At 37.8% G+C, this 11867-nt stretch overlaps 1 pseudogene; it reads left to right on the top strand.

Annotated features, from left to right (window-relative positions):
• Window positions 1-5128: 5128 nt before the first annotated feature.
• On the top strand, window positions 5129-11358 carry LOC137724481 (berberine bridge enzyme-like D-2; annotated as a pseudogene).
• Window positions 11359-11867: the final 509 nt, after the last annotated feature.

The raw sequence follows: 11867 nt of genomic DNA on the forward strand, positions 1-11867 counted from the left end.
TTGGATTCTACTCAGCACACAAAGTGTGAGAGTTCTGTTACCATTAGGAAGAGAGGGAAACACACTCTCTCTTACATCATTACAAACAAATCTAACCATTCAAAACTAACTCATCTCATAAGGTGATTACACATCATGAGCTATTAAATCATGCTATACTTTGTAAAATCCAACCCAATTTAGCAAACACATTTACATCTCAACACTCTCTTCCAAATGTTTTGCTGATTTCACACCAAGACCCTTCCTGAGATACTCGAATCGATCTTTGGCTAATGTCTTAGTGAATATGTCTGCAACTTGTTCTTTTGTCTTGCAATACACCAAGTTAATTGTACCATCTTGCAATGCATCTCTAATGAAATGAAACCTCATGTTAATGTGTTTTGTCTTCTAGTGAAATGCTAGATTTTTAGTCACAACTATAGTTGCAGTATTCTCACATTACAATGGTGTAGCATCAACCTATTCTTCATCAAAATCAGCAAGAACAAACCTCAGCCAAATTGCTTGTGTTGTGGCTTCTGCAGCACTCGCATGTTAAACTTCTGCAGCAAATAAGGCAATACTGTTTTGTTTGACAGACGCCCATAAAAACACTCTTGAGCCAAAGCTAAAAGCATATCCAGAGGTGCTCTTCATGTCATCCTTACTCCCTGCCCAATCATTGTCATAATAGTGAATCAACACTGTTGATATTCAATTCCAAAATCTAGAGTTCCCTATATATATCTTAAGACCTTCTTGGTTTGTTCCCATGCTTTTCCTTGTTAGATTATGCATAAATCTAGCTAGTAAGCATGATGCACACATTGCATCAAGTCTTGTAGCAGTTAAATACAACAAACTACCAACAATCTTCCTATATAAACCTACATTAGCATTCTCACTTCCATCAGATTTGCATAACTTTTCATTTGAGCAACATATATGCATGCAATTAACAATTGAAAGGCGGAATCATGCTTGTATGCACTAAAAAGAAAAACTTCACCCATGAAATTCAAGGCCTAGTAATTGTGGTGAACCAAGACTCAACTCAAGAACAAAGTGAGTTGAAAAATATTATACCTTTGTTGATTCCTCTTTGCATAAGCAAAGGCTAATCACCCAAGAGAGAGGGCCTTCATTCCTTACTTCTTAGCTCCATGGATTTCTTGGAGAATGATGGATGAATGGATTCTCCAAGTTCCCAAGAAAGGGAACCTCTAAGTTTCCACACCAAGGAGGGACTTGAAGAAGAGATGAGTGACCTTGGTGGAGAATTCATACTAGTAAATCCCTCCAAGGGGGCCGGCCTCGTAGAGAGAAAAAGGAGAGCTTTTGTTCTCTCCAATTTCCTCAAGAGCGAACCTTAATGAATTTTGGCTGTAAAGTCCTTTATATAGTGACTTCACTTAAGTGACAAAAAGAACCAAAAACCTTTCATTCATGCTATGGCTGGCCTTCTAAAGGCTTTGGGTTGTTTGGACCCTTTTGAGTCTTTAGTCATTAAGTTGTCATACAACTTAAGTTAATGGGCTTAACGGTTCTAAGCCCAATGGGCCTGTAGGTGCAATAATTACTCAAAAGCTAAAACGAACTTATTTGTTTGGCAAGCACTCTAGACGAGACATGGTGACATGACATGAAAACATCACGTTTTGGATCAACATGATAAATAATTGGGTCGTTATCAGGTGATTCGTTAATAACGGGTATACATGCAGGAAGTCCGTGGGTAACCCGTTTTGATATGTTAAGAAAAAGTTTATTTTGATAATTTTAAAGTTTACTAAAAAAAACTTATTATATACAATAGCCATAGTGTATATGTTGTATCTTAAATATGTATTATTGAATTATTATTCTATATAAGGTAAGAAAAATTAAGTTTTATTTATTTATTTATTTTTATTATGAGAGGTTTTTATTATCATTACTAGGATAAATTTTACTTGATCTTTGACTAAAATTAAATTAACTAGTATAGTATTAGTATAGGTAAAAAGACAGACCTACAAGTGAAAAATGTGAAAGAATATATAAACACTCGTGATTGCATCATTCCTCTACGAGTAGACAATGTTGCCTTTACATTGTTGTTTAGATTTTAAAAGCCCTCCAAACCCTCATGAATAGTGTTTTGTATTTGAGTGCAAAATTAAGAAAATTCCTAATAATTATTGTAGAATGCAACAAACACACACACACACACACACACACTCGTAATGTCAAGTTTTACAACTTTCGTGAAGTGGTCAACTCCGAATTCCGTTACCATATTCCATAAAACTTAGATTTCTATTTAACCATTACTTGTCCTTTACATTTTATTATTCTTACCAAATTTCGTTTTTCAAATTTTCTTTTTTGAAAACATAATCCTCTAGCAGATGTAGAAAAATAAATAGTTCGGATCATTGATACCACATTCCAATATTTACGATTAACTGAAATATGAGTTGATGTGATATAGTTTGTAGAGACTTTATAAACTCCGAGTAATATTTTCACTAATAGTATCAATGATCTGAACATCTCATCTTTCTACATCATGTGACGACATGTCCCAAATTATTATATATATTTTCTCCCCTAGTGTATAAAGTGACAATATTGCCCTTGTTGGCTTAGCAACGTGGATGTACATATGCAATTCTAAATTAATTTCCTCGCTATCGTAATTAGATTGTACTCGATGTCCCGAGCGCTTGACGTGAGTTAGGGCGGAATCGGAGTCATAACAAGGAAGTTACGAACGTATAGAGTGTAAACAGATCAAAATAATAAACCAAACACCATAATTCCTATTTCCTTTGACCTAATTAGGTATTTCGGCTATTATCTCATCTGGACCAATCAAAATTAGTCCTCTCTCTCCCTCTTTTACAGTAGCCCAATCAAGGCTCAACATTTTCTTCTTCTACCTAATCAGGAGGACACACACACACACACACACACACACACACACACACACACACGTACACACTCTCTTTCCCCTCTCCTTGAGCCTTCTCTTTCCTTCTTCTCTCTGCATCGTGACACCCACATACACCATCATCATCAAACTCTCATGGATCGAGTCTTTGGAAAGCACCATCATTCTCCTCTTGACCTCACGAACTCAGCCATACCCTTAGCTCATCGAACGGACAACAGGAATGTGAGAAACCAGAAGCTCCGACAAGGAATAAATGTGTTTATCTAAAGCTTTGTTTTTGCCCACTCACCTTTCTGTTTTGCGCCCCTCTACGTTCTAGGTAGCTACTCGTCTTTGGTGGCCCACGAGGACTACACGGTGGTTCTGACATTTCGATAAATAAAAGTAGGGATCTTCTCCCTGTTTGTATAATTAGCACTTAGTTAGTTCGACTGCACTTTCATTTTACCGATACTCTGATATGTTGTATCTTATGTTTGATCACTTTCACACATTTGCATAGTATCTCTAGTTAAATGAGTTTAGTTTTGGTTTTTAATTATTCACATTTCTTTTATTAGTATAACTTTTGTTGCGCACTTGGCTACGTCACTCTCACGTGACTGCCAACACGTCTGGACTCCGGTAGGGGTGTGTCACATTCTCTAATAGATTATGTTTTCAAAAAATAAAATCTAAAAAAAAAACAAAATTTGGTGAGAAAAATGAAGTGTAAATATAAATGACAATCAACGGTTAAATTTTGCTCAATGGTTTATGTGATTATAGTGGCCAATTTTGAAGTCGAGCCCTTCATGAAAGTTATAAACATTGCCATTACAAGTGTTAATATATATATATATATGTATTATATTTTTCATACTTCTGCAATAATTAACATGAATTTTTTTTAATTTTGCACTAAAATAAAACACACTATTCATGAGGGGTTGGGGCTTTAAAAATCTAAAAAATGATGTAAGTGTAACCATGGTCTACTCGTGGAGTGTTTATATATTTTTTCACATTTTTTTGTAAATCCTTTGAAAATTTGATATTTTGTAATGTACTAATGTTTTTTTGTTTTCATTATGCTCTTATTTTGGGTATGTAATACTTGAAACAAACGTGTTTTTATGTTTTGAATGTGAAAATGTAGTATATATATACTAATTTAACATTATGTTTTTCATTTGATTATTTATTAGTTTAAAATATATTTTTCTTTAACAGTTAATGGGTGCAGTTATTGTGGGTCGGGTCATATTATCTGTTTATTTTAACGGATGTTACACGACAAGACTCATTAAAATATCGAGTATGACACGAAATTGACACGAACACGGAAAACATGACATGAATGCTAGGTCTAATTTTTGGCACGTTAAATTTCTCATGGACAGAATACTCTAACCACTCGAGAAAGTATAAGTTGAGCCTCCGTCTCCATGCTTGGAGATGTGTAACCATGTACGCATGTATACTGCATACATGTACATACATACATACACACATACATGTAAACGAACATACATACATACATGTACAAACGTACTTTACATATCCATCTTAGATAAAACACATTAGGCGACGTAGGAAATGGCCAGGCTTTGGACCCTTTGGTTGGCCGGCATGTCGTCGCACGCATATTTTCGGACATTTTTTAAACTTTTAAATTGCTTAGTTTATTGATTCATGCTTTGGTGCTAGATGTATGCGATTCTTTGTCTCTCCCCACTCCCTCTCCAATCTAACTTGTTTAACCCGTATTTCCTCTCATGCAAACTAGTTTAGTTTTGTCTCCTTTCCAATATGGCACTTTGAATAGGCAAAGGATAAATACTACTTTTTTTTCTTCCACACTTATGTTTAATCTTGGTTGCTGTTTTCATATTTGATTTATTTAATTGAACACTCATGAATAAAAAATGTGGTGTGAAAGGTTAAAAAGATTGAAAATCAGTTCCAGTAAAGAATATGGTGAGCAAGTGTTTTACTTGGCTCAACTTCCAAATTTTTAATCAACTGCCGGCCGCATGCACATTATCCTTACATTGATCTCTTCATCTGTGTGTCCTCAATGCATCACGTATTCTCATATATGTGTTTTTTTCCTCTTCTCCATTAAAATTTAAAATCCACCTTTTTTGCTTCTTTTGGCTCCGTATACACATATATAGCAGCTTCAGAAATTGACCAAGGAACCGATCGAGGTAGTAGCTAAATATGGCGGAAAGCAACCGATACATGATTGAACCCCCTATCTTGTTTATGATCATGTGCCTTCTCGTTCCTTGTTTAGCTGAATTACCTGCTGACCAAATCACTTCTTGTTTGAATCTTCGTGACATTAACAACTTTACCACATTCACTAACAAGGAAAATGAGTCTGCAGCTTACTACAAACTGCTTAATTCTCCATCCAAAATCTTCGTTTCGCAGATCCCGCCATTCCTAAGCCGGTAGCCATTATACTTCCCGAGAGCGTTGAGCAGCTAATAAACTCTGTATCATGCTCTCGACAAGGGTTGGTGGAAATAAGAGTGAGGAGTGGTGGACACAGCTATGAAGGGATGTCATCCCTTGCTGTAGACGGAGCTCCATTTGTGATCATCGACATGATGAACTTGAACGGTGTGATGGTGGATTTGGAAACCGAAACTATTAGATGATATGGGGTGACTGATGCTGCATATGGATATTAGATATGGGGTGACTGATGCTGCCAAATTTTATGTTCTCTCTTTCCATGGGATTCTTTGTTAAGTCTAATCCCTTAATTTGAGGAAGATTGTCATCTAGATGACTTGTTGATAGTTGTGTGCTAGCTACTTGTTGCACTCCCTTAATTTAAGGAGTGAAAACTTTAGGGTTTAGTAGGATTTGCCAAGGTAGGGTTGCTTGTAACCTTCTACCTCATTATATACCCCCCTGTACATTCAATCAATCTATCAAAAATACATTCAAACAAACTTAAAATTTCCACATGGTATCAGAGTAGTGTCGTCCTTGACCTGCCTCTGCCCATTTTTTTTTCCACTGTTATTCATCTTCAAGCGCCAGTTATAGCTAAAGAAAGTTCAGTAAACCTTGGGGGAGAAAACTCACAAAGTTCTCCCTCTTTTGTTCTAGATACTGAGATAAATACGAATATGCGTTTATGCTCAGTTTTGTTGAATGAATTCAACTATCTCCCATGGTTTAGAGCAGTGTCTCTTGCTTTCGGTGGAAGAGGAAAGCTAAGGTTCAGCAATGGAGGAGTTGAAGCACCTGAGCCTTCTACCCAAGCATATGAAGCATGGTTGTGCAAGGACCAACAAGTCATGTCAATGCTTCTCAACTCAATGGAGAAACATATTGCAGAAATCTTCAGCTATTCCGAGTTCTCACACGATCTGTGGAAATCTGTGAAGGACATGTACTGGAATCAAAATAATTATGCACGAGTGTTTCAGCTAAAGAGGGAAATTGCCAGTCTTCAACAAGATGGAAAAACCTTTGTGCAGCATCTGGGAAGTCTCAAGACTATGTGGAATGAGTTAGATGTTTATCTACCTTACACCATTGATGCTGCAGTTCTTCTAAAAAGAGTTGAAGAAGACAAGATATATCAGCTGCTTGCGAGTTTGAACTCAGACTATAAGGATCTCAGGAGTCACATCCTGATGAATGTCGAACTTCCTTCCTTCAAAACGGTGTGTGCCATTGTTCAACGTTAGGAAGCTCAAAGAAGGGTGATGAACTTCGAGAAAAATTCCAAGATTTCTAAGTCAAGAGTCTATGTTGCCAAACATAAACCCTCAGACAGCAAGCCTTACAAAGGTAAAAATCCACACTTGAAGTGTAGTTACTGTGACGTTGTAGGCCACATGGAGGAAAGGTGCTGGATTTTGCACCCCGAACTAAAACCTAAATTGTCTTGTCACTTTCTCACCAAGTAGTGTTATGTTTCAGGATTCTCTCACAAAGAAAATGATTGGTGAAGGGTTCTTCCTAAATGGTCTTTACTATCTATGCAAGGAACCTTGTTTAGTCAAAGCTTTCCAAGTTGATTCAATTTCTTCCAAGGACCAACAAATTTGGCATCAAAGATTAGTCCATCCATCAAAGATTGTTTTGCTTAAACTCTTTCCCAAAAAGTATCAATCATCTATAATGTGTGATACATGTTAGTTCTCCAAGTTTACTAGGCTTCCTTTTAGTTCCTCAATGTCTAGGGCTAGCAAACCTTTTGAACTTGTACACTCCGATGTTTGAGGTCCAACTATTGAATCTTTTGATGGATATAAATATTTTGTTATCTTTGTGGATGATTTTTCTAGAACAACATGGCTGTATCTGTTAAAATAAAAACAAGGATGTCTTCACTATGTTCAAAGACTTTCATCAACTTGTCATAACTCAATTTCAGTCAACCATTAAGAACCTAAGAACCGACAATGGCACTGAGCTCTTATCCAACAATATGAGTCAATATTTGAGCTCTTATGGTATTGTTCACCAGACAAAGCTGTGTGGGAACCCCATAACAAAATGGGATCTCTGAAAGAAAGAACAAGGATTTAATTAAGAAGACTCGTGCATTGATGTTGCATATGAACATACCAAAGAAATTTTGGTCACTAGCCATTCTCACTGCAACCTATTTAATCAACAGATTGCCTAGTCGTGTTTTAGAGTTAAAGTCTCCTTATGAAACTCTTGAAGGAAGACATATAACTTTATCGCATTTGAGACTTTTTAGCTGCACGTGATATGTTCATGTTCAAGCATTGCACCGTGACAAACTGGATGCTAGGGCTGCAAAGTGTGTTTTCATGGGATATTCATCCTCCCAAAAAGGTTACAAATGTTTTCATCCTATTACTAACAAGATGCTTGTGTCTAGGGATGTAAGATTTGAGGAAACAGTTCCCTATTTTGTCCAAGGAGGCTGCTCACTCTCGAGAGGGGGAGCTAATGTGTGATTTATTTCCCTTGCCTGCGTGCATTGATCACTCAGTGCACTTGGATCCAGAAGCCACTAGCAATCATGAATAAGCAGAGATTGTGAGTGAAACTACTCATGTGTCTTCTCAACCAAGAAACCTAGAGGATGGTACTGAGTCTACTCAAGATGAAAGTCACGAAGAGCTCCCACTTTACCTCCTACAAGGTGTAATCATGTGCGTGCTCGACAACCTCCAGCAAGGCTCCGAGACTATGACACCTTTGCTTCCAAACACCCAATCGCTGAGGTGTTGAGTTATAGTCGTGTTCACCCCAATCATGCCACATTTCTAGTTGAAATCTCTCATCACATTGAACCACAAACCTTTTAAGAGGCTTAACTAATTCCTGAGTGGAGAAATGAGATGAAGGATGAACTTCATGCCTTGGAAAACAATCAAACATGGAGCATTGTGAAGTTACCCTTATGAAAGAAGGCTGTTGGGAGTAGATGGATCTATAAAACAAAGTTCAAGGCTGATGGATCACTTGAACGTCACAAGGCTGAATTGGTTGCACATGGTTTCACTCAAACGTTTGGGTTAGACTATAAGGAGACATTTGCTCCAGTAGCCAAAATGAACTCCGTTAGGGTTCTTCTTTCAGTGGCTGTGAATTGTGGTTAGCCATTGTATTAAATGGATGTAAAAAATGCGTTCCTTCATGGGGATTTACAAGAGGAAGTATATATGCAACTTCAACCAGGTTATTCTCAAGGTAAAAATGATATGGTGTGCTGATTACACAAAGCAATCTATGGTTTGAAACAATCTCCACGTGCATGGTATGCCAAGTTGAGTTCATTGTTGGAAGCTGTTGGTTTTGTTCGAAGTAATGCGGACCCATCCTTGTTCACTCATAAAGGATCAGCTGGTATATTAGTGGTTTTCATCTATGTGGGCGATCTCATCATCACAGGTGAAAATGAAGTTGAAATTGAAGCTCTCAAGAAATCTCTCAATCACACCTTAGCCATAAAGGACATGGGGAGACTAAAATACTACCTTGGCATTGAAATGGTAACATCTCAAAAGGGTTTGTTTTTAAATCAACACAAGTATGTTATGGATCTTCTCACTGAGGCTAAATTACTTGATCGCAAGCCTGCGATCACTTCCCTTGATAGTAAGCTAAAGCTTGAGATGGATGGAGAACCTTTCACTGATGTGAGTCACTACCAAAGGTTAGTTGGAAAGCTTATATACCTTACTATAACCAGACCGGATATCACTTATGTTGTGAGCCTGGTTAGTTAATTCATGCATACACCATCAGTGAAACATCTTCTCATTGTCAAAACAATTCTACGCTACCTCAAAGGTTCTATTGGTAGAGGTATTCTTATGAAGAATAACCAGTCCACTCAATTAAGTGGCTACACCAATGCAGATTGGGCCAAAAATGCAATTGATAGGAAGTCTACCACTGGCTATTGTACGTTTGTTGAAGGAAACATCGTCACATGGAAAAGCAAAAAACAATAGGTTATTGCACATTCTAGTACGGAGGTTGAATATCATGCAATGGCATCGACAACATGTGAGTTAATTTGGCTCAAGGGGTTACTTTTAGACTTGGGATTCTCTAGTTTTACTCCAATGTCACTTATGTGTGACAATTAAGCAGCCATGCATACCATTGCTAACCTTGTGTTCCATGAAAGGACCAAACATATTGAGGTGGACTGTCACTACATTAGGGCACAAGTTCAATCCTAAGTTATTCAAACCATTTATACTCGCAGTCATGGTCAACTGGCATATGTATTCACAAAAGCACTTCCCTCAGTTCCTTTTTAGCTCATTTCCTTGACAAGCCGGGCTCGATCAATCTCCTCGATCCAACTTGAGGGGGAGTATTAGACGATATGGGGTGACTGATGCTGCATATGGATATTAGACGATATGACGTGACTGATGCTGCCAGATTTTATGTTCCCTATTTCCATGGGATTCTCTGTTAAGTTTGATCCCTTAATTTGAGGAAGATTGACATCTAGATGACTTGTTGATAGTTGTGTGCTAGCTATTTGCTGCACTCCCTTAATTTCAGGAGTGACAACTTTAGGGTTTACTGGGTTAGTAAGATTTTCCAAGGTAGGGTTGCTTGTAACCTTCTACCTCATTATATATCCCTCTCTGTACATTTAATCAATCTATGAAAAATACATTCAAACAAACTTAAAATGTCCACAGAAACTGCATGGGTAGGTGTAACGCTGGCTGAGACGTACCATGCAGTTGCCCAAGTAAGCAATGTTCATGGGTTCTCAGCTGGGTCATGCCCAACTATAGGAGCTAGAGGCCATATTGCTGACTGTGGATTCAGACTCATGTCGAGGAAATATGGGGTTGCAGCCGATAACTTGGTGGATGCACTACTTGTTGATGTAAACGAACAATTGTTAGACTGACAAGGCTTGGGAGAGAATGTGTTTTGGGCTATTAGAGGAGGTGGTGGGGGTGTTCTATGCTTGGAAAATCTAATTGTTGAAAGTACCATAAGTCATAACTGCTTTCGTAGTGTCTAGAGCTGCTTCTGCTGCTACAGGAGGATGAAGCTGCAAAACCACTAGTGGTAATGTAGTAAAGCTTGTAAACAAGTGGCAACACGTCACACCTTACCTAGAAGACGATTTCTACATTTCGTGCTTTGTTGGCGCTAGGTTGCCGGAGGTCAAGACTACTGTTACTATTATTAGGAGTACTAATATATCAGCTACATTCAAGGGGTTTTATCTGGGTCCAAGAAGCAGCACCATGTCCATCCTAAACCAAGTTCTTCCCGACGTGGGTATTGCAGAAGAAGAGTGCATGGAAATGAGTTGGATTGAGTCCACTGTATTCTTCTTCAGCCTAAGCAAAGGAAGCTCAGTGTCTGACTTGAGAAGTTGATATCTGCAAGGAAAGGGATTTTTCAAAGAAAAATCGGATTACGTGAGGACACCAATTTCTTATAGGGGCATAAGGGCAGCCCTGAAAATACTTGAGGAGGAGTCGAAAGGGTACGTGATCTTAGACCCTTATGGTAGAGTTATGCATGATATAAGCATCGAAGCCATTGCTTTTCCTCACAGAAAAGGCAACCTTTTTACGATTCAGTACCTGGTACAATGGAAAGAAGAAGATAATCACAAAAGAAATGACTACATAGAATGGATAAGTAGATTCTACAATGCAATGACAAAGTATGTTTCATGGGCCCCAAGGGTTGCTTATATCAACTACGTTGACCTCGACCTTGGAGTGATGCAGTAGCATCATTTTCCTTTAAACAATAATTTGGTTAAGGATGATCGATCGGATGTTGTGGAAATTTCCAAGGATTGGGGTGAAAAGTACTTCTTGAATAACTACGACAGATTGGTTAGAACAAAAACACTTTTTGATCCAAGCAATGTTTTCAGAAATCATCAAGGTATTCCTTTTATGTCGTCGTCTTCTTCTTTGGTGGTGCTCGATAACTAGTGCACGTATGCACGTAACCCAGCTAGCTGAGTGGTACGTACATTGTGTATGGTAGATATATGATCATGCATAGATGTGGATTGCAAGTCATTTTTGTTAGAATTTTGTTTGTATAATTTTCAATGAGAGCTGATGATCTCAGCTCTTACATAATTGCAATTAAAAAGTGGAAGAATGAGGAATGTTTCAAAGAATAATTTTCTATTTTATTGAATTCTACTCAGCACACAAAGTGTGAGAGTTCTATAACCATTAGGAGGAGAGTGAAACACTCTCTCTCTTACATCATTGCAAACAAATCTAACCATTCAAAATTATCTCATCTCATAAGGTGATTACACATCTGATGCGAGATTTATACGCGCACAAATTAAACCCTCGTTTGACAATTGTAGTAGAATGGATAAGTGAGGGATCGTTCTAGACCGGGGATTAGGAGGGCTTGCTAAAACCTTCTAAATTGACTTAAAAACATAAAAACACAATATAAAACACTATTTAATGCTCGA

The sequence above is a fragment of the Pyrus communis genome, chromosome 2, assembly GCF_963583255.1.
Source record: "Pyrus communis chromosome 2, drPyrComm1.1, whole genome shotgun sequence".
Lineage (NCBI taxonomy): Eukaryota > Viridiplantae > Streptophyta > Magnoliopsida > Rosales > Rosaceae > Pyrus > Pyrus communis.